Below are 6,722 nucleotides of genomic sequence, written 5' to 3'. Positions count from 1 at the left end.
CTGGTCTGTGCGTGCACAAGTTTGTGCATGTGTGGTGAGGGGAGCACCTTACGCAGCATTTTACTATGTCACAAAATAAACACCTAATCCAACAATAGTTTTCAATAAGGTGTTTTTCCTTTTTTCCCTCTTTTTAAGTTTTCTTTTTTTTGATGCCTTCATTTTTTTCCTTCTTTTTTTTGTCTGTTTTTTTTCCATCCCTCCCTTGCCCTCTCTCTCTCTCTCTCTCTCTCTAGTCGTTAAGTGGTATTGGCTTTAAAGGGGCAGCAAATCAGTTGCTGATTAATACTGAATTTTTGGGGCCATTTGTCTGCACTGTTGCCCCTGTCTGTGACACCCTCCCCCCTTCTTTTCACCCTCCCTCTCCCCCTTCTCTCTCTCCCTCGCTCGTTCTCCTCCCCTCTGCAGTGATGAATGACCGGCCGATTGCCAAGGGATTAGAGTCGTCACGGTTACCTGTGCCTTGACAAAGTGGTCCTGATTGGTGACCAAGGCACTTCAGGGGGGTCACTTCTCAGAATGAACTAATGTGTGTGTTTTTGAGTGTGTGGTCAGTTTTATCTGAAGTTGTGTGTGTGGTCTGTATGTGTACAGGCAGGGTTAGTGTACACAGTTTATCATGTTTGTTGCTGTGATTAGGGGCAGGGCACTGTTGTATGTCTGTGTATGTGTGAGCGTGTGGGTGTCTGTGTGTGTGTCAGGTTCTAAACAGTTCAGGATGCTGATTCTGTGCGACAGAGATTGGCGAGGTCCCGGCAGCAATGTGACCATGCTGACACCCGTGAAGCAGGTAAACGGGTGCTGGTGGACACTGATGAATCGGCACTCGGAGGAATCGAACACAAGCCTAATCAGCGCATGGATCCACCTGCAGCAACATTTTTCAGTTTTGTCTTGACTTATCAGGTGCAGGCCGTCAGCAGTGTCAGATCCCATTGGTCCCGCCCCTCTGTCACTAACACCCGTCGGTGATTAGGTGCAATACAAATTAGCAAGCAAGGGCTGGATGCAGTGGCCCTGTGTGTACTTAGGTAAGTGTCATTTGTGTGCACAGGTTCAGCTGCACAGCATGAGATGTCTATGATCACCTTCAAAAACAGCTGTTCTTGACAGTTCGGTTGTTTGAAGTTCAGGTCATCTCACAAAGGCATGCATAAAGTTTCTGTCACACCAGCTGGGAAAAGAGATGGTGTCTGACAAAGGTTTGGACTTGGGTTCTGACCTGAAATGTCATGAGCACATGTGCAAACAACAGCCCAGACAAAGGACGGACTGGGACTAAAAACAGCTCTGGACTCAACCCAAACTCGTAGTTTGTGGAAAGACCTGTTCGACAGCAGTGTCTTCGTTTCATCTGAAAATGAAACTCAACTTGTGATATTATCTTGCAATATACAACACCATGTTACTTGGGTGTTGTGTTTACAGATGCACAGATTGCAAACTTTCCAATTTATTCAAGGTCTGACCGGCAGATTTAGATTTTGTCCAATTCCAGAGATTGGAAAATTCACTTTTATGTTCATAATAAAACACTGATTGTCAGTTGACTTTTTATCAACAAAGAAAAACTTCAAAAATGGCCCATGTTGACCTGCACTGGTAAGGCAAGGTGCACCCCTGAGCAGCATGTTTAAGTTTTCAATAGTACTACAGTACTTGTGGCCTGTACCCACTGTTTGTGTGCTTGTTTTAAAATGGCATTGAATGTCCTCATTTCCACCATGGGTGGCTGAAAATAAACACTTAAAGTGTGTACAAAATACAGCAATTTCACTGGCTTGTACGTTTTTGAAGTGAGCTGTAACTCTCCTTGAGGTCAAAATGCAAAGCGCTGAAAGCAACCACCCTGAGATGGATTGAACACATGAATACAAAAATCTGTATTAAACCATTACTTTTTTGGATTAGTGACATGTTTCTTTTGGTTAAAATAGCAACAGCCTAGTCAACAACATTGTTTGATATACAGTATAGACACATCAGTGTTACAAGCATAATGGTTGGTTAAAAGCCGGGACAGGGACGGTTCAAAACAGCGACGTATTAATAATTTATAGATATTTGTGGGGACTTGGGGCACAGAGATTGAAACAGGACAATCCCAGTCTAATTGGGACATATGGTCACCCATGTGAGGGGTCCGCAATAAATTCTGAAGGCAGAACTCAAACACTGTTCTCCATAGAACTACGGTAATTACAGCCATAGTAAGCGAAACAAAATGACTGTACATACTGACAACATGACAAAGATAAATGAGGATACATGGATAACCAAAGTTAAAACAACTCAGTGAGGCCTTTTGTTTCGGGCAGCTATAAGAGCAGGGATCAGGCTTCTGCACCTCAGTGCTCTGTACCTCTGTCCGAAGGGAAGTGGGGTATGCATTCGAACTGCAAATGCACTAATTTCTTGCATGCTAATATATCTTTTTATAACTTCTAAACACCTATAATATCAACCACATTTAAATGTATTCCATGTAATTGCTGACAAAAGTCATTGCTTTTATAGATCTATGAGGTAACTGTTCAAATGGAGATATATTAACAGCCTAACCATTTATGTGGAAAGAGGGGTAAGTATTGCGGCTTGAAATGGCAGTCGAGACACGTTAGACAACTTTAGAAACCTTGTGAAAAAAATATTTCTTCATTTTTGCATCAATTAATAGAATCTGAATTGCAGGAAGCCCCTATGATGAGAGGGAGAGACCTCAGAAGATGTGTTGTCTATGTCACTGTTTGCATGAAGCAGATGTTCTTTATGTAGAAACCTAGATTGCAAAGGTTATACAGTGAAAACTGATGCAGCTTAAAAAAGTACAAGTGGTCAATTCATGTATCATTATTTTTTATGCTCTTAAGGCCCTGACACACCAAGAAGATTATTGGCTGTCAGTCCTCGTGGGACCGTCGGTGAGCGGTCATAGCCCTAGTTTTTGACATGTTGACTAGGGGTCGGTAAGAGGAATCTCTCTGATTGGCTGTTTGGAGGTTTCATTTTTCTCCAGCTCTCAACACAGGTTCGGGAAAGCCCCTTAAGCATGCCGCTGTAGTATCCATGCTTTCACCCATTTGTGCCGTTTCTCCTTTTTGTCGCCTCCGCTTCTTCTTTTCTTTTTCATCTAAAAGACCAAGAACTGACAACGCCAGTGCCATTTTTAACTTTTTTTTATCAAACATTATTCTCTATTAGTAGGCTACCTATTATACTAAAGTGTTGTAAAAATTGTCTTCTCATATCATAACAATGGACTACCGCCGCCTGCTGCCATTTTTTCCTCTCATGCATGCAAGACGTGAGGTGGTCTGAGGTGGCGTCGCCACAAGTTCTTTGCAGTCTGCTTGATGCGTCAGGGCCTTTGAAGGGTTGGCAGCAAGTTTTGGTATCCCAGAGTTCAGCCAATAAATTGGCAGTTACTTTATCGTATCATACAAGACTGCATCTATCTCAAAGCTTGGACTATACTCCTTGTCATAATTCGTTTTACCTCTTTCTCAAATGTAAAAACCCAAAAAACTGTGATAGATACTCACATTGAAAATGCAATTATCTTCCAGGGCACAGGGTTTCATGATGAGACACGCAGAGGGAGGAGATTTGACTTTAGATGGATGAAAGAGTAGGGCCTTTCTCTGGTGGGTTTCTCTGAGGAGCTGAGAGGGGGATCCTGGGAGGAGGAGCAGAAGATCCCCCCTGTCCCCGCAGGCTGCAGAAGGATGAAGGATGGAGAGATGAAGGGATGCGTAGTTTGGTTGGAAGAAGATTATGTCAGGGCAGGAGAAACTGAAGGAAGAGCCTTGACTAATTATAGTCATCTATTTCAGACACAATTAAAAGCTGGCTAATTTACTGCAGCAGCCCGACGCACGCACACCCAGCTGATTTATACCAGAGCTCAATGACACCCGGAGGACACACACACACACACACACACGCACACACACACACACACACACACACACACACACACACACACACACACACACACACACACACACACAGAGTGAACAAAGATAAGGTACTCACAGACAACACAACTTCAGTCTTATTTTCTTTTTGGTGGTTGAATTTAAAAGTACGCTGTAGGTCCATGTTGACATTTTGTCTTATTATATGTTCAAAGAGTCAGGAAACTCCTGTCACCCTATCAAGTTAAATAAATAAGTAAAATTTGACACAGAAAAAAATATATGACATTATTTTAGTAAATAATTAAAATCAGTAAAATGTTGAATTAAACAACACAGTTGGAAGACATAAAACAGTTGCAAAAACAGGGCAGTGAAATATCTCCATTCTAAAGCCAGATTACTGTATTTAGTTAACAAAAAGGGTTTCTTTTAAGGAACCTTGGTGGGGTTACTCTGGCTTTTTGAAGTCCAGAAAATAAACAACTCTTAGCTAACACCACAACAAGAAATCAGACTCAGTAGTTGACACCATGGCGAGCACATTTGCACACTGTGATGCTGCAGTCACGACTGGCCCTAATGCAATTTAAGTGATACGAGCTGTCGCCTAAAGCCACACGTTCAAGTGGTATGCTACTACATCCCTGAATGTTTTGAAAAAAATAATAATAATAATATTACATAAGTAACTGACATGCGGCTCCATACACAACATTCCACACCATATCGCAGCAGATGGCATGACCAAGCCTTCACGTTCTCAAACTGTTACGGAAGACAGAGTATACGTCAACCTCTGTAGCAACATCTCTTCAAAAGATTTATAAAATGATTGCTTGAAAATAATTGTAAGCTACAATTTTCTTCATAGCGATAATTAATTCTGTCCTTTTAAAGGCCATCTGATCCCACTGCATTACTGTATGTTATAGTCTAAACAGACAGAACTAATAGTATGATGGAGCAGGAGATGGTGATAGTCTATGAGTGAAGAAATAACTACTTCTACTAACTTACTACTGCTACTACAGTACTACCCATTAGTAAACATGTAAACCAAGCAGTTAGCATAATTTTTAGCTTCATAAGCTTTTCCTGTCTCCATAAAATGAGTAAACACATCTTAAGGGCAGCTTACAAGGATATTATAGATAAAAAAAGTGTAGAGAAAATAATGATAAATTGATAAAATTCTTCTTAATAGGGTTTGCATGTCTGAAAAGGCTAACATATAATCAATACGCTTTCTAGCTAAAGTGGCACACCATCTGGCGTTACATCATAAAGTTTTTGAAACTCGTTTTTGTGTTACATCTTTCTGGTGTGAAGGGCAAAATAAAGAAACGAACATGTGTAACTTCTGATAATTATCTGTTTGACGACGCTAAGATGAACAAAACCAAGAAGTTTCTTCTTGCTCACATGAATGAGATGCAGACGTCATTAAAGTTATAAATTACCCCAGTGTTTTTTTCTGATAAGACATGGCAACTCTCATTTATCTCCTCAAAACACACGTAGAATCACACACACATCCCTACCACAGAATGTTGGCTGCGTTACTGCCGCTTTGAGTTGACCACCCCCACCAATAACTACAAGTCAGATCAAAACAGTAAGTGATAGAGAGAGAAAGAGAGAGAGAAGAGAGAGAATAAATGGGGATAATAACTGAGAGGAAAAATGGTTAAAGGGAAAGAGAGCAATATGTCAGCAATTTTCTGGGTCCTCCAATAGGTTGTCAGGTATAAGGTTGCTAGGTAACCAAGCTCCACCTTCTGCCAGGATAGGCCATGTCCGTCTGCATCTGCTCCTCCTTTTGATTTATCAATCAAGGCAAAATCTTGACATCAGACACGCCCATGTGGGTGGTTCTGCCAATGGAAATCTTTCTCTCTCTTGCTCTTGTTTCTCTCTCTCTCTCTCTCTCTCTCTCTCTCTCTCTCTCTCTCTCTCTCTCTCTCAGATAGCAGCCCTCAGGTGATGCAGCACTTTAAGGGTTAAGTCGGCAGCATGCTGGATCTCTGCAGAGGTGACAGATGCTTCCTATCCCACCCAGCACCACAGGGGAACCAGAGACACTCAGCATACCAATGAGCCACTGTCTGACACACAAACATACACACACACACACACACACACACACACACACACACACACAGAGGACACATGCAAGCATGCACACAGGCATAAATATGCATATGTGAGCACGCAGAGATCACAACCTAACCCGAACACACACACATGCATATATGCTTGGATGCATACACTGTGCTCCTGCTGGGGGCTGTAAAAGATGTCATATTTATGATAATCATCTGCATGGGCATCATTTGAACATCTTCCTGCTTTGTACGAGCAGCGCTAAAACAAATAGAAGAGCATGGCTTCCTATCCAGCTGGAGTCAGGCAGATGTGATCCTTTGTCTCAGCACATGACCTGCTATGGAGGGCCACTGCACACAGTATCATGAACACTCACACATAGACTCACATAAATACACACGCATGCAGATAAATTCAAACATATGGTCCAAACACAGTGCATGCACACAGGCAGACGCACACACGCGCTATAAAAGTGACAGCTGTCGTTATGATGGAGCACTCAGAGAAGGGGAAGTGAAGGCTTAGCCGCCGCTCAACATGGTGCCGAGAAGACCTGCTATTCATTTTCAGCTTAATATGTTCCAGCCCATTGGAAAAACATTGCAGCATATAATGTAAGCAATTTCATCTGCGCACACCAACCTCTCCCAGCTTTCTGTCTGAAGCGCCCGGGAAAATGAAGAGAGCAGATTT

This window comes from Symphodus melops (assembly GCF_947650265.1).
Source record: "Symphodus melops genome assembly, chromosome: 18".
NCBI classification, from domain to species: Eukaryota; Metazoa; Chordata; class Actinopteri; order Labriformes; family Labridae; genus Symphodus; species Symphodus melops.
This window is presented reverse-complemented; position numbering follows the sequence as displayed.